Source organism: Scyliorhinus torazame, chromosome 10, assembly GCF_047496885.1.
Source record: "Scyliorhinus torazame isolate Kashiwa2021f chromosome 10, sScyTor2.1, whole genome shotgun sequence".
Taxonomy (NCBI): domain Eukaryota; kingdom Metazoa; phylum Chordata; class Chondrichthyes; order Carcharhiniformes; family Scyliorhinidae; genus Scyliorhinus; species Scyliorhinus torazame.
In genome coordinates, this window is record NC_092716.1 from 136,213,545 (window position 1) to 136,239,714 (window position 26,170).

The window sequence follows — 26,170 nt, forward strand, 5'->3', positions numbered from 1 at the left end:
AGGAGTGATGCGACGGGCACAGAGAGAGTGACTCACGCAAGCTGCCCTGAGGAGGTCATTTATCTTTTTCCTGCCCCCGTCCCAGTACTGCTGGTGAGGCAGGCAACACTCACTGCCTCTGCAACCTTCCCCGACTTTGTTAACACGGGCGGGATTCAGTCTCTGGCCCACCCTGGCGCAGAGGGTCTCCCTCCTCTTCTCCACCTGGTCCAGCATGCAATCGAGCTCTGATTATAAAATCATGGGGCAGGTCTCTGTGAATCTATCTTCTTGGTTAAAATCTTGGCGAGGACTGGGAGGACTGGTGGGGGGTGGCCCGGAGTGTAGGAGATGTCCTGTGTGGCACTATCTGGCAGGTCGGGTGCACGCTCGGCCGGAGCAATGTTGTACGACGGCACCGCTGCAGGTCGTCGCCGTGCGCATACGCGGCCACGGACTCGACAATTCTCCACCCGTTTTTGCCGTGGAGGCGAGGCGCTTTACACGGATCCTCCTGACATAGCCTGAAAATCGGAGAATGCAGCCCCTGGTGTCTGAAATTTGTACTGGATATGCTGAGTGGACTGACTCTGGTTTCCTCATTGGTGTTCAGGGAGTTTGATTATTTGGATTTGCCCATATACACTGGGATGATAATACTTGCTCATTTCAATCACTGCTGTTGACATTTCACAATTCACTCAATCACACATGGGGTGGTGAGGTATGGTGTTGATCTACTTTTTGTGGGCAGCACATTTCTGAACACTTTTATTCTGGTGGATATTGTTTCAATTTTCGAATTATTTGTACATTAATAGTTGATACAGTCAATGATGCAGCCACTGGTGAGGTTACAGTTAGTGCAGATGTGGAAAATACTTATGACTTTGTTGACGCGATGTGGTTAAGTTGATACCTGTTGTTGAAGTTGCTCCTGTTGTTGACTCTGGAAGGATACAATTGATGATTTAAGTGTTGAGAATACAAAATGATCTTGTTATCAGAGAATGTTCCATGAGACGGGATTCTCCGTTATCCGACGGCAAAATCGGAAAACGGGAGAATAGCATCCGACGCCAAAATTGCTGCAGGCGCCCATTTGACGCAATTCTCTGCCCCAAAGAAACGGCGTCAATGCGTTTCACTCCGCACATACAGTAGATACCGTTAGCATATCATTAGCGGGCCCGACCCAGCATTGTCCAGGGCCACAACGAATCTCCGCCTACGATGGGCTGAGGTCCCGAAGGCGTGGTTCACTTGTGCTTTAAGAAAATCAGGAGACCGGCGTCGTGGCTAGTGAGGGAGACAGAGATGAGGTCAGACATGGATAGGAGTGACTGCAGGTTGCTGGCCCGGATTTTGCCCCTGCTTTCTGGGATGGGATTCCCTGTCTGGGCAGTGAGAGAGGTTTATGGGGGAGAAAGGAGATTTGGGGGAAATGCGGGGCGGACCAGTCGCGGCCACTGTGTAGCCCAGTGGACCTGATTGGGTACAGAGGTACGCACCATACTAACAAGTTGATCTTTCACCCCCAGCAGACAATGGATATTGGGACACAACCAGGAATGTTGGTGTTCCTACTGGTGGCTGCAGCCCTGGGAGAAGCCCTGCTGCTATGCGAGTGTGAACTTCTTGAGGAGGAGGAAGCAGCAGCAGTTGCGCAGAGTGCAGCAATGGAGCGAGCAATAGAGAAGCGGGCAGCAGAGACACAGGTGGCAGCCATCCAGGTTGGAGAGCCTCATGTGTAGCAGCAGCTCCTGTCATTCGAGGACGTGCCAGATCGGCGTGCCGCCGCTGACTCTGGCTGTGCAGAGAGACAGTGCGACATATCTGCCAGATGATGGCACACCAGCAGGGAAATGGGGGAGCTTACACACTCCCGGTGGCCATCGAGATGACGGTCGTCCTGAACATTTACGCCACGAGGTCCTTTCAGGCGCCAAGTGAGGAATTGTCTTAGATCTCACAGACCTTGGTGCACAGGTTCCAATGAAAATGGGGAAACAATCATAACCAGCTGGCCGAGTCTCATGCAGGTTATTCCACCCATGCAATTTGGTCCAGGAGGCAACACTTAGTCTCCTCAATGGAGATTCCTGCACTGTGCCTCACTCAGAAGTCTATAAACGGATCATCTATTGTTCAGCGTTTAGACTGGGAACTCTGACCATGAACCTAGGTTAGAATTTGATTGTAATTAACTCCAAGCTTGTTTAAATTGCATTTATTTCAGTGTGCTTGTCTCTTTCTCAATCAGAATCCCCTATTTCCCGGTTTATACTTGAATTCCCAAAACCAAAGTTTGGATTCATATGATGAATCCCAAAACAGGTATGTGGTACAGCACACACTTATATGAATTACATGCACGCACCACAGAAACGTACAGAGTGAAAATTGTTCTTGATTCTTGCCACCTGCTGCTACCCCGATTCTCCCTGCAGGAACGTTGTACCAGCTACTCCACTCTGATCCCAGTAAAAATGCCATTGGAGACTCACTGGAGAAATTTCTGGGGCTGAGGCCTACTTTATGCAGGTGTCCCATTTACTTTTGTTATATTACATTGTGTAATATATGTTACTCATTTGCTTCTTTCCAAGATGATCCTGTACTCGATGTTCATTTACACTCCAGGTCTCCAATTAAAGCAAATTGTTTGTTGAGTAACGTTCGCAATAAAACTGCGAGTTTGGTCTCTCTTCACTAACTCAACTAGAGATTAAATTAACAATATTAGACATATCTAAACTATGATTAACTACACCTGCACTCTGAGCTATCTCCCTCTACCTCTGTCTGCTAGTCACACCCAACATGAAGAGGAGGGAACTCGGCTTCAGCTTGTCTTTCTTCCCATCTCTAGTGCTGCCATCTAGTGGTTATCTAGTTGTTACTTCTGTATATTAACCCTTTATATGCATAGAGATATGCAGATCACTACAACTTTCAGAGATGCTGCAGGTTTTAAATTAGTGATGAAGAAATAGTTGAGTTCTGAATGAGTAATTACATGGATATTAACTGACTAATCTTCTAAATTACCCAAGTTGGACAGGTAAAAGTTGACCTCTTTGGTATAGAAATGGGAAACTCTCTTGTTCACAGGAAGAAATATTAATCCAAGATTATGGAAAACATATGTTGACAGAATGTTGTTTTTTACATACTTGTTGTTGAAGTTGATGTTGATGTTGATGCTGTAAAGAAAACAGTTAATGATGTGAATATACAGAATGGAAAATCATTCCATCACTTCTCAATTCAGAATCCCAGTTGTCAAGTGAGTGGGGAACATTGATTTAATGAGGGGGTGCTGAATATATTTGGAAAAGGAAGATCGACCGTGCATGTGCAGCAAAGGTGATAACATGTTACAGGCGATGGTTGATAGAGGAACCATTGTATCTTTACACAGCAAAGTGAATAAACATTTGAAGCAGGGGAAGATACTGGGACCTGGATTAATATCAGAGTAATGAGGATGGATTTAGACAGCTGTTGGAAAAAGGAGCACAGAATCCAATGGGACAATTTGTGCTGATAACTTTTGACTTTAGTACAATTTCACACTTACTCAATGGAAATTTGCTGTACAAAATCAAAGGTTAATTCCGAAATATTGGGTAAAATATTTCCGATTCATGAAATACTGCTGTTGAAAATTGCAACTATGTAGACATTGGGTGGAATTTAATGCCCTCCTCCATGCTGAATTTGGTGGCAGTGCGGCATTTCATCAAGCAGCCAGAGGTGAGTTGTGAACTCACTGCCTTCCTGCCTCTGCCCGATGAAGTCCATGGTGTGTCAGCTCCTGAATGGCCTCCTCAGCCCACCAGCAACTGAGGCACTTAAGTGGGCAATTCCACTTTGGATTTGTGGGGGTGCACTTATTGAAAGTCATACGGTGTCTGATCACTGGACACAGGATTGGGAAGGGGGGTTCCCTTTGAGAGACATGCCGTTGCGGGCCTAATATTGGCTGACTGCTCGTCATAGAACATAGAACATGGACATTACAACCCAGTACAGGCCCTTCGGCCCTCGATGTTGCGCCGACCTGTGAAACCACTTGAAAGCCCACCTACACTATTCCCTTATCACCCATATGTCTATCCAATGACCATTTGAATGCCCTTAGTGTTGGCGAGTCCACTACTGTTGCAGGCAGGGCATTCCACGCCCTTACTACTCTCTGAGTAAAGAACCTACCTCTGACATCTGTCCTATTTCTATCTCCCCTCAATTTAAAGCTATGTCCCCTCGTGCTGGACATCACCATCCAAGGAAAAAGGCTCTCACTGTCCACCCTATCCAATCCTCTGATCATCTTGGATGGCTCAATTAAGTCATTTCTTAACCTTCTTCTCTCTAACGAAAACAGCCTCAAGTCCCTCAGCCTTTCCTCATAAGATCTTCCCTCCATAGCAGGCAACATTCTGGTAAATCTCCTCTGTACCCTTTCCAATGCTTCCACATCCTTCCGATAATGCGGCGACCAGAATTGCACGCAATACTCCAAATGCGGCCGCACAAGAGTTTTGTACAGCTGCAACGTGACTTCATGGCTCCGAAACTCAATCCCTCTACCAATAAAAGCTAACACACCATACGCCTTCTGAACAACCCTCTCAACCTGGGTGGCAACTTTCAGGGATCTATGTACATGGACACTGAGATCTCTCTGCTCATCCACACTGCCAAGAATCTTACCGTTAGCCCAGTACTCTGTCTTCCTGTTATTCCTTCCAAAATGAATTACCTCACACTATTCTGCATTAAACTCCATTTGACACCTCTCAGCCCAGCGCTGCAGCTTATCTATGTCCCTCTGTAACTTGTAACATCCTTCCGCAGTGTCCATAACTCCACCGACTTTAGTGGCATCTGCAAATTTACTCACCCATCCTTCTACGCCCTCCTTCAGGTCATTTTGTAAAAATGACAAACAGCAGAGGTCCCAAAACAGATCCTTGTGGTACACCACTAGTAACTGACCTCCAGTCTGAACATTTCCCATCAACCACCACCCTTTGTCTTCTTCCAGCTAGCCAATTTCTGATCCAAACTGCTAAATCACCCTGAATGCCATGCCTCCGTATTTTCTGCAGTAGCCTACCGTGGGGAACCTTATCAACTGCTTTCCTGAAATCCATATACACCACATCAACTGCTTTACCCTCATCCACCTGTTTGGTCCCCTTCTCAAAGAACTCAATAAGGTTTGTGAGGCACGACCTACCCTTCACAAAACCGTGTTGACTATCTCTAATCAAATTATTCCTTTCCAGATGACTATACATCCTATCTCTTATAAACCTTTCCAAGATTTTGCCCACAACAGAAGTAAGGCTCACTGGTCTATAGTTACCGGGGTTGTCTCTACTTCCCTTCTTAAACAAGGGGACAACATTTGCTATCCTCCAGTCTTCTGGCACTATTCCTGTAGACAAGGATGACTTAAAGATCAAAGCCAAAGGCTCAGCAATCTCTCTCCCTAGCTTCCCAGAGAATCCTAGGATAAATCCCATCTGGCCCAGGGGACTTATCTATTTTCACACTTTCCAGAATTGCTAACACCTCCTCCTTATGAACCTCAAGCCCTTCTAGTCTAGTAGCCTGAATCTCAGTATTCTCCTTGACAACACTATCTTTTTCCTGTGTGAATACTGCCAAATAATATTCATTTAGCACCTCTCCTATCTCCTCGGACTCCACGCACAACTTCCCGCTACTCTCCTTGACTGGCCCTACTCTTACCCTCGTCATTCTTTTATTCCTGTCATATCTATAGAAAGCTTTAGGGTTATCCTTGATCCTACCTGCCAAAGACTTCTCATGTCCCCTCCTGGCTCTTCTTAGCTCTCTCTTTAGGTCCTTCCTAGCTACCTTGTAACTCTTAAGCACCCTAACTGAACCGTCATGCCTCATCTTTACATAAGCCGCCTTCTTCCTCTTGACAAGTGTTTCGACTGCTTTAGTAAACCACGGATCCCTTACTTGACCACTTCCTCCCTGCTTGACAGGTCCATGTTTATCAAGGACACGCAGTAGCTGTTTCTTGAACAAGCTCCACATTTCCATTGTGCCCATCCCCTGCAGTTTTCCTCTCCATCCGATGCATCCTAAGTCTTGCCTCATCGCATTATAATTGCCTTTCCCCCAGATATAACTCTTGCCCTGTGGTATATACCTATCCCTTTCCATCACTAAAGTAAACGTGTCGAATTGTGGTCACTATCACCAAACTCCTCACCTACCTCCAAATCTAACACCTGTCCTGGTTCATTACCCAGGACCAAATCCAAAATGGCCTCGCCTCTCATTGGCCTATCTACATACTGTGTCAGGAAACCCTCCTGCACACATTGGACAAAAACGGACACATCTAAAGTACTCGAACTATAGCATTTCCAGTCAATAGTTGGAAAGTTAAAGTCCCCCATAACAACTACCCTGTTGCTTTCGCTCCTATCCAGAAGCATCTTTGCAATCCTTTCCTCTACATCTCTGGAACTTTTCAGAGGCCTATAGGAAACCCTAACAGGGTGACCTCTCCTTTCCTGTTTCTAACCTCAGCCCATGCTACCTCAGTAGACGAGTCCTGGATACAGAACTGGCTAGGCCATAGAAGGCAGAGGGTAGCAATGGAGGGATGCTTTTCTAATTGGAGGGCTGTGACCAGTGGTGTTCCACAGGGATCAGTGCTGGGACCTTTGCTCTTTGTAGTATATATAAATGATTTGGAGGAAAATGTAACTGGTCTGATTAGTAAGTTTGCAGACGACACAAAGGTTGGTGGAATTGCGGATAGCGATGAGGACTGTCTGAGGATACAGCAGGATTTAGATTGTCTGGAGACTTGGGCGGAGAGATGGCAGATGGAGTTTAACCTGGACAAATGTGAGGTAATGCATTTTGGAAGGGCTAATGCAGGTAGGGAATATACAGTGAATGGTAGAACCCTCAAGAGTATTGAAAGTCAAAGAGATCTAGGAGTACAGGTCCACAGATCACTGAAAGGGGCTACACAGGTGGAGAAGGTAGTCAAGAAGGCATACGGCATGCTTGCCTTCATTGGCCGGGGCATTGAGTATAAGAATTGGCAAGTCATGTTGCAGCTGTATAGAACCTTAGTTAGGCCACACTTGGAGTATAGTGTTCAATTCTGGTCGCCACACTACCAGAAGGATGTGGAGGCTTTAGAGAGGGTGCAGAAGAGATTTACCAGAATGTTGCCTGGTATGGAGGGCATAAGCTATGAGGAGCGATTGAATAAACTCGGTTTGTTCTCACTGGAACGAAGGAGGTTGAGGGGCGACCTGATAGAGGTATACAAAATTATGAGGGGCATAGACAGAGTGGATAGTCAGAGGCTTTTCCCCAGGGTAGAGGGGTCAATTACTAGGGGGCATAGGTTTAAGGTGAGAGGGGCAAAGTTTAGAGTAGATGTACGAGGCAAGTTTTTTACGCAGAGGGTAGTGGGTGCCTGGAACTCACTGCCGGAGGAGGTAGTGGAGGCAGGGACGATAGGGACATTTAAGGGGCATCTTGACAAATATATGAATAGGATGGGAATAGAAGGATACGGACCCAGGAAGTGTAGAAGATTGTAGTTTAGTCGGGCAGTATGGTCGGCACGGGCTTGGAGGGCCGAAGGGCCTGTTCCTGTGCTGTACATTTCTTTGTTCTTTGTTTGTTCTTTGAGTCCTCATCAAACGTCCTTTCTGCCACCGTAATACTGTCCTTGACTAACAATGCCACCCCTCCCCCTCTTTTACCACTTTCCCTGAGCTTACTGAAATATCTAAACCTCGTCACCTGCAACAACCATTCCTGTCCCTGCTGTATCCATGTCTCCAAAATGGCCACAACATCAAAGTCCCATGTACCAACCCATGCCGCAAGTTCGCCCACCTTATTCCGGATGCTTCTGGCATTGAAGAAGACACACTTTAAACCACCTTCCTGCCTGCCGGTACACTCCTGCAACTTTGAAACCTTACTCATGACCTCACTACTCTCAACCTCCTACATACTGGAGCTACAATTCAGGTGGCCAAGCCCCTGCTGAACTAGTTTAAACCCTCCCGAAATGCATTAGCAAATTTCCCCCCCAGGATATTGGTACTCCTCTGGTCCAGGTGTAGACCATCCCATTTGTAGAGGTCCCACCAACCCCAGAATGAGCCCCAATTATCCAGAAATCAGAAACTCTCCCTCCTGCACCATTCCTGTAGCCACGTGTTCAACTCCTCTCTCTCCCTATTCCTCGTCTCGCTAGCACGTGGCATGGGTAACAACCCAGGGATAATAACTCTGTTTATCCTAGATCTAAGCTTCCACCCTAGCTCCCTGAATTACTGCCTTACATCCCTATCCCTTTTCCTACCTATGTTGTTGGTACCTACGTGGACCACGACTTGGGGCTGCTCCCCCTCCCCCTTAAGGACCCCAAGGATGAGCCATCATTACAGAGGTTGGCATTTAATGAGCACGGCCTTCTGGAACAGAGACTGTGCAGGGCACTCACCCCTTCTCAAGACGATGACCAAAACTCTCATCACCGACAATGAAGTCTTTCGAATAATTAATGCACATTCTTCTGATTAATAAAGTTATTATTTTACTAACATGAGAAGATATACTTATTAGCAATACTAAATAATCCTGTGATTTTTAATAGTGAATGCAAATTATTGAGTTCTGAAATCCACCGTCATTCTCATTGCAATGAATTTGTTGTGAGGTGAATGGGAAATCATTCAATTTATATTAGCAATTTGATACCTGTTGTTGTTGGTGCCATTGTTGTTGTTGCTGCAAAGTAAAGATTTGGAAGTTTGAGTGAGGGGAATATTGCGCAACTACATCATATTTCAGTGAGAAATGCTGATATGAGGTAAACCAAGGTACCTGCTCACAAAGACTCTACCCTGAATCAGAATCATACAGTGCAGAAGGAGGCCATTTGACCCATCAAGTCTGCACCAACCCTCTGAATGAACACTTGATCCATGTCCACCTCATGGTCAACACCACCCGATCCGCAAAAGCTAACCTGCACATTCCTGGCCACTAAGGGGTAATTTAGCAGGGCCAATTCAGCCACTCAACATATGTTTGGACTGTGGGAGGAAAGCGGAGCACCAGGAGGAAAGTCATGTGGACAGCAGTGGAGCAAGGCACCTGGCCAAAGATTACAATGAAGGTGTTAGATTTTGGTGGAAGGTGAGATGGAAGTGAGATGCAGGGAGGTGGGCTTTGGTTGGCCTCTAGAATGTGACGTTTGAGGGACAGGAGTGATGCCACTGGCACAGAACGAGTACTCACGCAAGCTGCCCTGAGGAGGTCATTTATCGTTTTCCTGCCCCCGTCCCAGTACTGCTGGTGAGGCAGGCAACACTCACTGCCTCCGCAACATTCCCCGACTTTGTTAACACTGGCGGGATTCAGTCTCCGGCCCACCCTGGCGAAGAGGGTCTCCCTCCTCTCCTCCACCTCGTCCAGCATGCAATCGAGCTCTGATTATAAAATCATGGGGCAGATCTCCGTGAACCTATCTTCTTGGCTAAAATCAGGATGTTTTGGGAGTGGAGAGCATATAAGCAGCTCCAGCTAGTCCGAATCTCCAGCACCAATTTCAGACCTAACTAATCGGTTGTCAGGGGAATGGGATTTCCTCCAAATTCTCAAGGGTAGAGTGCTGGACTTGTTGTATCTCCTGACTCGCTTCTCGAATAAAGCCACAAAAGAAATGCGAGCCAGCTATCACAATGCGAAGGTAGTCCGACGAATTTCATAAAAGATTTTCCTTCAGTAAAACAACAGTATCTGCGCGAGACACGGAACATCTCACCGGGTCATGTTTCCATTCTAATTGGCTCTGCTGTGGCCAAACTTTTATCCTCATACTGGGTAACTTTACCTGCCCTCAGCAGGAGAGCACAAATTCCAAAGATCATGGGTAAACAATCATCCCCAACTGGATGCGTCACATGCAGATTATTCCACCCATGCAATTCGGTCCAGTGAGCAACACTTCGTCTCCCAAATGGAGAATCCTGCACTGTGTCTCCACCCAGAATTCAGGAAATCAATCATCTAACTTAGGTGGATGGCCCATTTGCTTTCAGAGAGGCTGCAGGGTTTAAATCAGCGATGGAGGAAGAAGTCGAGTTCCGAATCAGTAATTACCTCGATATTAACTGAATAATCTTCTATTTTACCGGAGTTGGATAGGTAAAGGTTGACCTCTGTGGTTTAGAAATATTGCTTAGACTGCAAAGTAATATTTTAATGATGATGATCAATCTTAATTTGTGCACTTTTTAAGACTGATAAACACCATTGTTACATATTTTTAAAAATTCCATATCTGATGTTGAAGCTGCAGTTGGTCCCAATGCTGAACGGGATACAGTTGATGATGTCAGAGTAGGAAGCATCAAAATGATCCATTTTTATCAATGGAAAATATCAATAAACAAGTAATTGAAAATCAATCCTTTCATTTTAACTGAATTAATTTTGTTCTTGATTAACCTCCAGTTATACCTCAATTCGTATTCATTTCATAAGTTATTGAATTTTTAGGTAATATTGCAAACGAAGTATCTGTATGTGTATAAAGATATTGAAGCTGGAGAAGAGAAGCAGCATGGTAGCACAGTGGTTAGTCCTGTTGCTTCACAGCGCCAGGGAACCAGGTTTGATTCCCGGCTTGGGTCACTGTCTATGCGGAGTCTGCACGTTCTCCCTGTGTCTGCGTGGGTTTCCTCCAGGTGCTCTGGTTTCCTCCAACACGTCCCGAAAGACATGCTGTGAAGTAATTTGGACATTCTGAATTCTCCCTCTGTGTACCCGAGCAGGTGCCGGAATGTGGCAACCAGGGGCTTTTCACAGTAAGTTCATTGCAGGGTTAATGGAAGCCTACTTGTGACAACAAAGATTATTAGTTTCATTTATTAACAGCATGTAATGCAGTGAGAAGTGGCAGCTTCTGAGCTAATGTTATACTGATGGGAGCAGGATTTTCAATTGGTAGCTTCTGATGGAGAGAGTTTAGCTTTTTGATCAATTTCTGCTCATCAGAGTTGTCACTCATATTCTGCTGATTTCTGTGATCAAGGAACCAGGAGTTAAAGTGAAGAATGATGCTGTGGGAATAGGGGAGGGTGTTGGTTTCATCGAAAGGGCTCTTTCTTTTCCATTTGTAGCGTATTTGGAAAACCAATGAAAGGGGGCATTAGTCTGTGAATAGGAAAGCGATTGATAGTGGCTGAGCAGAGTGTCAGATTAATGAATGCATTCACTTTTATTGTTGTCTGCACTTGCGAGCCAACACCCATTTTTGAATGATGTATGTTGTTGTCCCTTCTCAGGGACTGTCAGTTGCAGCTTCCTGATAAGTGGATAGAATGGGGTACGGTCTTATTCAGGCAACTAATACTAAAGAAGAATTGGAGCCTGTTTAGCCTATTCGTTGATTCCAACAGTTCAGTGACCATTTGTGCACTAAATCCAGGAAATTCATCATGTTGGGTATGCAAAGCACACAAAAATATTTCCTTCATCCTGGGAATCCTGACTGCTGCAGAATAGGAACCTACCATATTAATATTGATCTGACTACAGTCTCCTTTTGTTACAGTGTTGAGATTGAGCTGGGAAAAAATCTTCCTCTATGCAACATAATCTGATAAGATTTTACTAATTTGCCTCATTTGAATAAAGTAAAATTAAAATATTCCTTACTTGGCAAAGTGTCTCCAACTGGACTTTCACCTGAAAGACATAATTTGAAACAAATTGATCAATTGAATGACAAATGTTCAACATTACAACGATGAATTTATGTCTCAAGAATCACTGGAGATGAAATGCTAAGAATGGGAATGCTAAATGATGATTCCATCAACTTTTAATGAAATTAGCATGTTGTCAGGTGGCCATGAAAAGATTCAGCCCTGTTTCTCCTGCTAACAATAATCGTAACGCATTAAATTAATACATTCCCATTGGTGTTTCAATCTAAAACGCCAGGCCAATACATGAGGCTTTTTAAACTATCTTCATTCTGAAGACATTACTGAATGCATATTGTCAATATCATACCTGTTGTCAAAGTTGATGGGATTGTTGTTGCTGAAAGGCAAGTAACTCAAGATGTAAGTTGGGAAAATATAACATTTTCAGTTGAAGATCTCCCTTGTCAAGTCAACAGATGAGATTTTATAACCACAAATTTTAGACTCGTTGGTTGGAAGCTGGAATATAGCCCAGGAGAGTTGGCCAATCACAGTAAAGACGTTTAGTGTTTAGGACTGGCTTTTAGGCCCAGATTCCAAAAGAACAACCTTCTTTTGAATTGAAAATCTCGACTTTGCAGTTAGGTGCATCCTCGGGAAAATCTAGGTTGTTTGCATGAGGTCATGACTTGGCCAGACTACCCGAACTGGCACTGGAGTGTGGAGATTAGGAGATTTTCACAGTACTTCATTGCAGTGTTAAGCCAACTTGTGACACGAATAAAAATTGTAACCACAATAACATCCTGTTTACCCGCCCACCCAATTACTATTTATGACCCCCCTCAATCCTGTTGGAATAGAAGCCAATATAAATAAAAACATGAACAAGATTATAAACCTTGTCTACTTTACCTGTTGTTGAAGATGGTCTTGGAAAATAAGGCTGGCTGCTTATTCCTCCTGGAATTAAAAAAGAAAATGAACAAACAAGTCTTCTCTGGTGCTCGAAGAACTCTCAATCATTCACTCTCACGAATTAGAGGTCTGCAGACTTAACGCCCCAATATCATGATCATGTCCTTTTTGTTTTCCACCTCTAACATAACCGGATGGTTAATGAAGTTGGTGTGCTTAACACATGAAAAGATTGATTTGAAGGTGCGAGTGTATTAAAAATTTGGACAAATAAGTCGACACAATTGTGTTGTGAGTGTCAAGCCTGATGCACGGCCCCCGATGGGACAAGTTCCTGAACGTGCATTTGACCCATGGTCTGAGCGATCGGGAACCCGGTGTGGCGGCTGCGGTCTGTGTCCAGCACCACCACAGTCGGGCTGGGGCCGTGCTGTTGGCCGGGGGGGCTGAGGCGAGGACTGGGAGGACTGGTGGGGGGTGGCCCGGAGTGTAGGAGATGTCCTGTGTGGCAATACCTGGCAGGTCGGGTGCACGCACGGCCGGAGCAATGTTGTACGACCGACCGCTGCAGGTCGTCGCCGTGCGCATACACGGCCACGGACTCGACAATTCTCCACCCGTTTTTGCCGTGGAGGCTAGGCGTTTTACACGGATCCTCCTGACATAGCCTGAAAATTGGAGAATGCAGCCCCTGGTGTCTGAAATTTGTACTGGATTTGCTGAGTGGACTGACTCTGGTTTCCTCATTGGTGTTCAGGGAGTTTGATTATTTGGATTTGCCCATATACACTGGGATGATAATACTTGCTCATTTCAATCACTGCTGTTGACATTTCACAATTCACTCAATCACACATGGGGTGGTGAGGTATGGTGTTGATCTATTTTTTGTGGGCAGCACATTTCTGCTCACTTTTATTCTGGTGGATATTGTTTCAATTTTCTAATTATTTGTACATTAATAGTTGATACAATCAATGATGCAGCCACTGGTGAGGTTACAGTTAGTGCAGATGTGGAAAATACTTATTACTTTGTTGACGCGATGTGGTTAAGTTGATACCTGTTGTTGAAGTTGCTCTTGTTGTTGACTCTGGAAGGATACAATTGATGATTTAAGTGTTGAGAATACAAAATGATCTTGTATCAGAGAATGTTCCATGGGACGGGATTCTCCGTTATCCGACGCCAAAATCGGAAAACGGGAGAATAGCTTCCGACGCTAAAATTGCTGCAGGCGCCCATTTGACGCAATTCTCTGCCCCCAAAGAAACGGCGTCAATGCGTTTCACTCCGCACATACAGTAGATACCGTTTGCATATCATTAGCGGGCCCGACCCAGTATTGTCCGGGGCCTCAACGAATCTCCGCCTACGATGGGCCGAGGTCCCGAAGGCGTGGTTCACTTGTGCTTTAAGAAAATTAGGAGACCGGCGTCGTGGCTAGTGAGGGAGACAGAGACGAGGTCAGACATGGATAGGAGTGACTGCAGGTTGCTGGCCCGGATGTTGCCCCTGCTTTCTGGGATGGGGGGCCCTGTCTGGGCAGTGGGAGTGGTTTATGGGGGAGAAAGGAGATTTGGGAGGAAATGCGGGGCTGATCCCGCAGCACCAGTCGGGGCCACTGTGTAGCCCAGTGGACTTGATTGGGCACAGAGGTACGCACCATACTAACATGTTGATCTTTCACCCCCAGCAGACAATGGATATTGGGACACAACCAGGAATGTTGGTCTTCCTACTGGTGGCTGCAACCCTGGGAGAATCCCTGCTGCTATGCAAGTGTGAACTGCTTGAGGAGGAGGAAGCAGCTGCAGTTACACAGAGTGCAGCAATGGAGCGAGCAGTAGAGGAGCGGGAAGCTGAGACACAGGTGGCAGCCACACAGGTTGGAGAGCCTCATGTGTAGCAGCAGCTCCTGTCATTCGAGGACGTGCCAGATCGGCATGCCGCCGCTGACTCTGGCTGTGCAGAGAGACAGTGCGACTTATCTGCCAGATGATGGCACACCAGCAGGGAAATGGGGGAGCTTACACACTCCCGGTGGCCATCGAGACGACGGTCGTCCTGAACATTTAAGCCACAAGGTCCTTTCAGGCGCCAAGTGAGGAATTGTCTAAGATCTCACAGACCTTGGTGCACAAGTTCCAATGAAAATGGGGAAACAATCATAACCAGCTGGACGAGTCTCATGCAGGTTATTCCACCCATGCAATTTGGTCCAGGAGGCAACACTTAGTCTCCTCAATGGAGATTCCTGCACTGTGCCTCACTCAGAAGTCTATAAACGGATAATCTATTGTTCAGCGTTTAGACTGGGTACTCTGACCATGAACCTAGGGGCAGCACGGTAGCACAGTGGTTAGCACAATTGCTTCACAGCTCCAGGGTCCCAGGTTCGATTCCGGCTTGGGTCACTGTCTGTGCGGAGTCTGCACATCCTCCCCGTGTGTGCGTGGGTTTCCTCCGGGTGCTCCGGTTTCCTCCCACAGTCCAAAGATGTGCAGGTTAGGTGGATTGGCCATGATAAATTGCCCTTAGTGCCAAAAAGGTTGGGAGGGGTTATTGGGTCAGGGGGATAGGGTGGAAGTGGGTCGGTGTTGACCTTGTGTAGGGTACTCTTTCCAAGAGCTGGTGCAGACTCGATGGGCTGAATGGCCTCCTTCTGCACTGTAAATTCTATAAAATTCTAGGTTAGAATTTGATTATTTATTTCAGTGTGCTTGTCTCTTTCTCAATCAGAATCCCCTATTTCCCGGTTTATACTTGAATTCCCAAAACCAAAGTTTGGATTCATATGATGAATCCCAAAACAGGTATGTGGAACAGCACACACTTATATGAATTACATGCACACACCACAGAAACGTACAGAGTGAAAATTGTTCTTGATTCTTGCCACCTGTTGCTACCCCGATTCTCCCTGCAGGAACGTTGTACCAGCTACTCCACTCTGATCCCAGTAAAAATGCCATTGGAGTCTCACTGGAGAAATTTCTGGGGCTGAGGCCTACTTTAGGCAGGTGTCCCATTTACTTTTGTTATATTACATTGTGTAATATATGTTACTCATTTGCTTCTTTCCAAGATGATCCTGTACTCGATGTTCATTTACATTCGAGGTCTCCAATTAAAGCAAATTGTTTGTTGAGTAACGTTCGCAAAAAAACTGCGAGTTTGGTATCTCTTCACTAACTCAACTAGAGATTAAATTAACAATATTAGACATATGATTGCCTACACCTGCACTCTGAGCCATCTCTCTCTACCTCTGTCTGCTAGTCACACCCAACATGAAAAGGAGGGAAATCGGCTTGAGATTGTCTTTCTTCCCATCTCTAGTGCTGCCATCTAGTGGTTATCTAGCTGTTACTTCTGTATATTAACCCTTTATATGCATAGAGAGATGCAGATCACTACAACTTTCAGAGATGCTGCAGGTTTTAAATGAGTGATGAAGAAATACTTGAGTTCTGAATGAGTAATTACCTGGATATTAACTGATTAATCTTCAAAATTACACAAGTTGGACAGGTAAAAGTTGACCTCTTTGGTTCAGAAATGGGAAACTCTCTTGTTCACAAAAAGAAATTTTAATCCTTGATTATGGAAAACATATGTTGACAGAATGTTGTTTTTTACATACTTGTTGTTGAAGTTGACGTTGATGTTGATGCTGTAAAGAAAACAGTTAATGATGTGAATATACAGAATGGAAAATCATTCCATCACTTCTCAATTCAGAATCCCAGTTGTCAAGTGAGTGGGGAACATTGATTTAATGAGGGGGTGCTGAATATATTTGGAAAAGGAAGATCGACCGTGCATGTGCAGCAAAGGTGATAGCATGTTACAAGGAATGGTTGAGAGAGGAACCATTGTATCTTTACACAGCAAAGTGACTAAACATTTGAAGCAGGGGAAGGTACTGGGACCTGTATTAATATCAGAGTAATGAGGATGGATTTAGACAGCTGTTGGAAAAAGGAGCACAGAATCCAAAGGGACAATTTGTGCTGATAATTTTTGACTTTAGTATAATTTCACACTTACTCAATGAAAATTTGCTGTACAAAATCAAAGGTTAATTCAGAAATATTGGGTCAAATGTTTCCGATTCATGAAATACTGCTGTTGAAAATTGCAACTATGTTGACATTGCGTGGAATTTAATGCCCTCCTCCGTGCTGACTTTGGTGGCAGTGCGGCATTTCATCAAGCAGCCAGAGGTGAGTTGTGAGCTCACTGCCTTCCTGCCTCTGCCCGATGAAGTCCATGGTGTGTCGGCTCCTGAATGGCCTCCTCAGCCCTCCAGCAACTGAGGCACTTAAGTGGGCAATTCCACTTTGGATTTGTAGTGATGCTCTTTATCAGTGTCTGATCCTTGGACACAGGATTGGGAAGGAGTGTTCCCTTCGAGAGACACGCCCTTGTCCTTGCGGGTCTAATATTGGCTGACTGCTCGTCATGGATGGAATTTGGACCGCAAGGTTGAGCCATCATTGCAGGGGTTGGCATTTAATGAGCACGGCCTTCTGGAACAGAGACGATGCAGGGCACTCACCCCTTCTCAAGCCGATGACCAAAACTCTCATCACCAACAATAAAGTCTTTTGAATAATTAATGCACATTCTTCTGATTAATAAAGTTATTATTTTACTAACTGGTGAAGATATACTTATTACAATTATGAAATAATCATGTGATCTTTAATAGTGAGCACCAATTCTCGAGTTCTGAAATCTACTGTCATTCTCATCACAATGAATTTGTTTGAGGTGAATGGGAAATCATTCAATTTATATCAGCAAATTGATAACTGTTGTTGTTGCCATTGTTGTTGTTGCTGCAAAGTAAAGATTTGGAAGTTTGAGTTTGGGGAATATTGCGCAACTACATGATATTTCAGTGAGAAATGCTGATATGAGGTAAACCAAGGAACCTGCTCACAAAGACTCTACACTGAATCAGAATCCTACAGTGCAGAAGGAGGCCATTTGACCCATCATGTCTGCACCAACCCTCTGAATGAACACTTGATTCATGTCCACCTCACGGTCAACACCACCGGATCCACGAAACCTAACCTGCACATTCCTGGCCACTAAGGGGTAATTTAGCAGGGCCAATTCAGCCACCCAACATATGTTTGGACTGTGGGGGGAAAGCGGAAAACTAGGTGGAAAGCCACGTGGACAGCAGTGGAGCAAGGCACCTGGCCAAAGATTACAATGAAGGTGTTAGATTTTGGTGGAAAGTGAGATGGAAGTGAGATGCAGGGAGGTGGGCTTTGGTTGGCCTCTAGGGGAATGAGGGTAATGTGACATTTGAGGGACAGGAGTGATGCGACAGGCACAGAGGGAGTGACTCACGCAAGCTGCCCTGAGGAGGTCATTTATCTTTTTCCTGCCCCCGTCCCAGTACTGCTGGTGAGGCAGGCAACACTCACTGCCTCTGCAACCTTCCCCGACTTTGTTAACACTGGCGGGATTCAGACTCTGGCCCACCCTGGCGAAGAGGGTCTCCCTCCTCTTCTCCACCTCGTCCAGCATGCAATTGAGCTCTGATTCTAAAATCATGGGGCAGGTCTCTGTGAATCTATCTTCTTGGTTAAAATCAGGATGTTTGGGGAGTGGAGAGCATGTAAGCAGCTCCAGCTAGTCAGAATCTCCAGCACCAATTTCAGACCCAACTAATCGGTTGTCAGGGGAATGGGATTTCCTCCAAATTCTCAAGGGTAGAGTGCTGGACTTGTTGTATCTCCTGACTCGTTTCCCTAATAAAGTCCCAAAGGAAATGCGAGCCAGCTATCATAATGCGAAGGTAGTCCGACGAATTTCATAAAAGATTTTCCTTCAGTAAAACAACAGTATCTGCGCGAGACACGGAACATCTCACCGGGTCATGTTTCCATTCTAATTGGCTCTGCTGTGGCCAAACTTTTATCCTCATACTGGGTAACTTTACCTGCCCTCAGCAGGGGAGCACAAATTCCAAAGTTCATGGGTAAACAATCATCTCCAACTGGACGAGTCCCATGCCCATTATTCCACCCATGCAATTCGGTCCAGTGAGCAACACTTTGTCTCCCAAATGGAGAATCCTGCACTGTTTCTCCACCCAGAATTCAGGAACTCAATCATCTAACTTAGGTGGGTGTCCCATTTGCTTTCAGAGAGGCTGCAGGGTTTAAATCAGCGATGGAGGAAGAAGTCGAGTTCCGAATCAGTAATTGCCTGAATATTAACTGAATAATCTTCTAATTTACCGGAGTTGGATAGGTAAAGGTTGACCTCTGTGCTTTAGAAATATTGCTTAGGCTGCAAAGTAATATTTTAATGATGATGATCAATCTTAATTTGAGCTCTTTTTAAGACTGATAAACACCATTGTTACATATGTTTTAAAATTCCATATCTGTTGTTGAAGGTGCAGTTGTTCCCAATGCTGGACGGGATACAGTTGATGATGTCAGAGTAGGAAGCATCAAAATGATCCATTTTTATCAATGGAAAATATCAATAAACAAGTTATTGAATATAAATCCTTTCATTTTAACTGAATTAATTTTGTTCTTGATTAACCTCCAGTTATACCTCAATTCGTATTCATTTCATAAGTTATTGAATTTTGAGGTAATATTGCAAACAAAGCATCTGTATGTGTATAAAAATATTGAAGCTGGAGAATATAAGCACCGTGATAGCACAGTGGTTAGTCCTGTTGCTTCACAGCGCCAGGGAACCAGGTTTGATTCCCGGCTTGGGTCACTGTCTATGCGGAGTCTGCGCGTTCTCCCTGTGTCTGCGTGGGTTTCCTCCAGGTGCTCTGGTTTCCTCCAACACGTCCCGAAAGACATGCTGTGAAGTAATTTGAACATTCTGAATTCTCCCTCTGTGTACCTGAGCAGGTGCCGGAATGTGGCGACCAGGGGCTTTTCACAGTAACTTCATTGCAGGGTTAATGGAAGCCTACTTGTGACAACAAAGATTATTAGTTTCATTTATTAACAGCATGTAATGCAGTGAGAAGTGGCAGCTTCTGAGCTAATGTTATACTGATGGGAGCAGGATTTTCAATTGGTAGCTTCTGATGGAGAGAGTTTAGCTTTTTGATCAATTTCTGCTCATCAGAGTTGTCACTCATATTCTGCTGATTTCTGTGATCAAGGAACCGGGAGTTAAAGTGAAGAATGATGCTGTGGGAATAGGGAAGAACATAAGAACATAAGAACTAGGAGCAGGAGTAGGCCATCTGGCCCCTCGAGCCTGCTCCACCATTCAATGAGGTCATGGCTGATCTTTTGTGGACTCTGCTCCACTTTCCGGCCCGAACACCATATCCCCGAATCCCTTTATTGTTCAAAAAACTATCTATCTTTATCTTAAAAACATTTAATGAAGGAGTCTCTACTGCTTCACTGGGCAAGGAATTCCATAGATTCACAACCCTTTGCGTGAAGAAGTTCCTCCTAAACTCAGTCCTAAATCTACTTCCCCTTATTTTGAGGCTATGCCCCCTAGTTCTGCTTTCACCCGCCAGTGGAAACAACCTGCCCACATCTATCCTATCTATTCCCTTCATAATCTTATATGTTTCTATAAGATCCCCCCTCATCCTTCTAAATTCCAACGAGTACAGTCCCAGTCTACTCAACCTCTCCTCGTAATCCAACCCCTTCAGCTCTGGGATTAACCTAGTGAATCTCCTCTGCACACCCTCCAGTGCCAGTACGTCCTTTCTCAAGTAAGGAGACCAAAACTGAACACAATACTCCAGGTGTGGGCTCACTAACACCTTTTACAATTGCAGCAGAACCTCCCTAGTCTTAAACTCCATCCCTCTAGCAATGAAGGACAAAATTCCATTTGCCTTCTTAATCACCTGTTGCACCTGAAAACCAACATTTTGCGACACATGCACTAGCACACCCAGGTCTCTCTGCACAGCAGCATGTTTTGATATTTTATCATTTAAATAATAATCCCTTTTGCTGTTACTCCTACCAAAATGGATAACCTCACATTTGTCAACATTGTATTCCATCTGCCAGACCCTAGCCCATTCACTTAGCCTATCCAAATCCCTCTGCAGACTTCCAGTATCCTCTGCACTTTTTGCTTTACCACTTATCTTAGTGTCGTCTGCAAACATGGACACATTGCCCTTGGTCCCCAACTCCAAATCATCTATGTAAATTGTGAACAGTTGTGGGCCCAACACTGATCCCTGAGGGACACCACTAGCTACTGATTGTCAACCAGAGAAACACCCATTAATCCCCACTCTTTGCTTTCTATTAATTAACCAATCCTCTATCCATGCTACTACTTTCCCCTTAATGCCATGCATCCTTATCTGATGCAAAAACCTTTTGTGTGGCACCTTGTCAAAGGCTTTCTGGAAATCCAGATATACCACTTCCATTGGATCCCCGTTATCTACCGCACTGTTAATGTCCTCAAAACATTCCACTAAATTAGTTAGGCACGACCTGCCCTTTATGAACCCATGCTGCGTCTGTCCAATGGGACAATTTCCATCCAGATGCCTCGCTATTTCTTCCTTGATGGAGGGTGGTGGTTTCACCGTAAGGGCTCTTTCTTTTCCATTTATAGCATATTTGGAAAACCAAGGATAGGGGGCATTAGACTGTGAATAGGAAAGCGATTGATAGTGGCTGAGCAGAGTGCCAGATTAATGAATGCATTCACTTTTATTGTTGTCTGCACTTGCGAGCCAACACCCATTTTTGTATGATGTATGTTGATGTCCCTTCTCAGGGACTGTCAGTTGCAGCTACCAGATAAGTGGATAGACTGGGGTACGGTGTTATTCAGGCAACTAATACTAAAGAAGAATTGAAGCCTGTTTAGCCTATTCGTTGATTCCAACAGTTCAGTGACCATTTGTGCACTAAATCCAGGAAATTCATCATGTTGGATTTGCAAAGCACACAAAAATATTTTCTTCATCGTGGGAATCCTGACTGCTGCAGAATAGGAACCTACCATATTAATATTGATCTGACTACAGTCTTCTTTTGTTACAGTGTTGAGATTGAGCTGGGAAAAAATCTTCCTCTGTGCAACATAATCTGATAAGATTTTACGAATTTGCCTCATTTGAATAAAGTAAAATTAAAATATTCCATACTTGGCAAAGTGCCTCCAACTGGACTTTCAGCTGAAAGACATAATTTGAACCACATTGATCAATTGAATGACAAATGTTCAACATTACAACGATGAATTTATGTCTCAAGAATCACTGGAGATGAAATGCTAAGAATGGGAATGCTAAATGATGATTCCATCAACTTTTAGTGAAATTCGCATGTTGTCAGGTGGCAATGAAAAGATTCAGCCCTGTGTCTCCTGCTGACAATGATCGTAACGCTTTAAATTAATACATTCCCATTGGTGTTTCAATCTAAAACTCCAGGCCAATATATGAGGCTTTTTAAACCATCTTCATTCTGAAGACATTACTGAATGCATATTGTCACTTTCATACCTGTTGTCAAAGTTGATGGGATTGTTGTTGCTGAAAGGCAAGTAACTCAAGATGTAAGTTGGGAAAATATAACATTTTCAGTTGAAGATCTCCCTAGTCAAGTCAACAGATGAGATTTTATAACCACAAATTTTAGACTCGTTGGGTGGAAGCTGGAATATAGCCCAGGAGAGTTGGTCAATCACAGTAAAGACGTTTAGTGTTTAGGACTGGCTTTTAGGCCCAGATTCCAAAAGAACAACCTTCTTTTGAATTGAAAATCTCGACTTTGCAGTTAGGTGCATCCTCGGGAAAATCTAGGTTGTTTGCATGAGGTCATGACTTGGCCAGACTACCCGAACTGGTGCTGGAGTGTGGAGATTAGGGGATTTTCACAGTACTTCATTTCAGTGTTAAGCCAACTTGTGACACGAATAAAAATTGTTACCACAAGAACATCCTGTTTACCCACCCACCCAATTACTATTTAGGACCCCCCTCAATCCTGTTGGAATCGAAGCCAATATAAATAAAAACATGAACAAGATTATAAACCTTGTCTACTTTACCTGTTGTTGAAGATGGTCTTGGAAAATAAGGCTGGCTGCTTATTCCTCCTGGAATTAAAAAAGAAAATGAACAAACAAGTCTTCTCTGGTGCTCGAAGAACTCTCAATCATTCACTCTCACAAATTAGAGGTCTGCAGACTTAACGCCCCAATATCATGATCATGTCCTTTTTGTTTTCCACCTCTAACATAACCGGATGGTTATTGAAGTTGGTGTGCTTAACACATGAAAAGATTGATTTGAAGGTGCGAGTGTATTAAAATCTTGGACAAATAAGTCGACACAATTGTGTTGTGAGTGTCAAGCCTGATGCACGGCCCCCAATGGGACAAGTTCCCGAACGTGCATTTGACCCATGGTCTGAGCGATCGGGAACCCGACGTGGCGGCTGCGGTCTGTGTCCAGCACCACCACAGTCGGGCGGGAGCCGTGCTGTTGGCCGGGGTGTGCTGAGGCGAGGGCTGGGAGGACTGGTGGGGGGTGGCCCGGAGTGTAGGAGATGTCCTGTGTGGCACTATCTGGCAGGTCGGGTGCATGCACGGCCGGAGCAATGTTGTACGACGCGACCGCTGCAGGTCGTCGCCGTGCGCATACACGGCCACGGACTCGACAATTCTCCACCCGATTTTACCGTGGAGGCTAGGCGCTTTACTCGGATCCTCCTGACATAGCCTGAAAATCAGAGAATGCAGCCCCTGGTGTCTGAAATTTGTACTGGATATGCTGAGTGGACTGACTCTGGTTTGCTCATTGGTGTTCAGGGAGTTTGATTATTTGGATTTGCCCATATACACTGGGATGATAATACTTGCTCATTTCAATCACTGCTGTTGACATTTCACAATTCATTCAATCACACATGGGGTGGTGAGGTATGGTGTTGATCTACTTTTTGTGGGCAGCACATTTCTGCTCACTTTTATTCTGGTGGATATTGTTTCAATTTTCTAATTATTTGTACATTAATAGTTGATACAGTCAATGATGCAGCCACTGGTGAGGTTACAGTTAGTGCAGATGTGGAAAATACTTATTACTTGGTTGACACGATGTGGTTAAGTTGATACCTGTTGTTGAAGTTGCTCTTGTTGTTGACTCTGGAAGGATACAATTGATGATTTAAGTGTTGAGAATACAAAATGATCTTGTTATCAGAGAATGTTCCATGGAACGGGATTCTCCTTTATTCGACGCCAAAATCGGAAAACGGGAGAATAGCTTCCGACGCTAAAATTGCTGCAGGCGCCCATTTGACGCAATTCTCTGCCCCCAAAGAAACGGCGTCAATGCGTTTCACTCCGCACATACAGTAGATACCGTTTGCATATCATTAGCGGGCCCCCCAGTATTGCCCGGGGCCTCAGCGAATCTCCGCCTATGATGGGCCGAGGTCCCGAAGGCGTGGTTCACTTGTGCTTTAAGAAAATCAGGAAACCGGCGTCGTGGCTAGTGAGGGAGACAGAGACGAGGTCAGACATGGATAGGAGTGACTGCAGGTTGCTGGCCCGGATGTTGCCCCTGCTTTCTGGGAGGGGGGCCCTGTCTGGGCAGTGGGAGTGGTTTATGGGGGAGAAAGGAGATTTGGGGGGAAATGCGTGGCGGATCCCGCAGCCCCAGTCGCAGCCACTGTGTAGCCCGGTGGACTTGATTGGGTACAGAGGTACGCACCATACTAACATGTTGATCTTTCACCCCCAGCAGACAATGGATATTGGGACACAACCAGGAATGTTGGTGTTCCTACTGGTGGCCGCAGCCCTGTGAGATGCCCTGCTGCTATGTGAGTGTGAACTTCTTGAGGAGGAGGAAGCAGCTGCAGTTACACAGAGTGCAGCAATGGAGCGAGCAATAGAGGAGCGGGCAGCAGAGACACATGTGGCAGCCATCCAGGTTGGAGAGCCTCATGTGTAGCAGCAGCTCCTGTCATTCGAGGACGTGCCAGATTGGCGTGCCGCCGCTGACTCTGGCTGTGCAGAGAGACAGTGCGACATATCTGCCAGATGATGGCACACCAGCAGGGAAATGGGGGAGCTTACACACTCCCGGTGGCCATCGAGACGACGGTCGTCCTGAACATTTACGCCACAAGGTCCTTTCAGGCGCCAAGTGAGGAATTGTCTAAGATCTCACAGACGTTGGTGCACATGTTCCAATGAAAATGGGGAAACATTCATAAACAGCTGGACGAGTCTCATGCAGGTTATTCCACCCATGCAATTTGGTCCAGGAGGCAACACTTAGTCTCCTCAATGGAGATTCCTGCACTGTGCCTCACTCAGAAGTCTATAAACGGATCCTCTATTGTTCAGCGTTTAGACTGGGAACTCTGACCATGAACCTAGGTTAGAATTTGATTGTAATTAACTCCAAGCTTGTTTAAATTGCATTTATTTCAATGTGCTTGTCTCATTCTCAATCAGAATCCCCTATTTCCCAGTTTATACTTGAATTCCCAAAACCAAAGTTTGGATTCATATGATGAATCCCAAAACAGGTATGTGGTACAGCACACACTTATATGAATTACATGCACGCACCACAGAAACGTACAGAGTGAAAATTGTTCTTGATTCTTGCCACCTGTTGCTACCCCGATTCTCCCTGCAGGAACGTTCTACCAGCTACTCCACTCTGATCCCAGTAAAAATGCCATTGGAGTCTCACTGGAGAAATCTGTGGGGCTAAGGCCTACTTTAGGGGGTTGTCCCATTTACATTGGTTGTATAATGCTGTATAATATATGTTACTCATTTGCTTCTTTCCAAGATGATCCTGTACTCGATGTTCATTTACACTCGAGGTCTCCAATTAAAGCAAATTGTTTGTTGAGTAACGTCAGCAAAAAGACTGTGAGTTTGTTGGAGCCATCTGGGATGGCCACTTCCAGAATACAAAATGGACATTTGCAAAGATTGCAGGGAAAAATGGACAATGTCAAGAAAGCAAGCAGGCACAGAGTCTGTCTGCATATTGGAGAAACAGCTCCCAGACGAGACTGAAACTGTTGGTCCATTAGCTTATGGATGGTCCATCTCCGGGAACAAGGGAAGATACTGAAGTAACCGATCTGGCCCCAGAATTCACGGCGCCAGTTCCCCAAACCGAAAGCAGAAAACAAAGCAGGCCAACGGCCACCTAGGACATGTCCAGCCATCAGGGCACCTACCCCTTTCTTGGTCAGGATCAATGCGAATGATCAAGAAATGGCCCAATTGATTGGGGCCAAGTTCAAAGCCCACCCAAAAGCACGCGAAGCCCCCTTCGGGTATACGAAGAAGGCTCCAAAAGAGAATCGCTCTCTTGGAATCGGCTCTCACAGCGGAGAGATTCTTCCACCAGCTACACCAGAAGCAAGTAAGTCCAAGGTCAACGCTCGCTACCAGACGGACGACCTTAGCATTTCCCCTCTACCACTTTGACCCCAGCAGCTTCAGCTCCGAACAATGGCCAT

General features: G+C 45.1%; 1 long non-coding RNA gene across 2 annotated transcripts; it reads right to left on the reverse strand.

The window, feature by feature from the left end:
- Positions 1–898: 898 nt before the first annotated feature.
- Positions 899–21,843, reverse strand: LOC140384877 (uncharacterized). Of its 2 annotated transcripts, none has more exons than XR_011933192.1 (4): positions 21,811–21,843; positions 8,776–8,805; positions 3,156–3,185; positions 899–928 (listed from the first exon to the last, which is right to left on the reverse strand). It is a non-coding gene; the product is annotated as an uncharacterized lncRNA (long non-coding RNA). The 2 variants fall into 2 exon arrangements; XR_011933191.1 differs by lacking the exon at positions 21,811–21,843 and adding an exon at positions 11,743–11,775.
- Between the last annotated feature and the right edge of the window lie 4,327 nt (positions 21,844–26,170).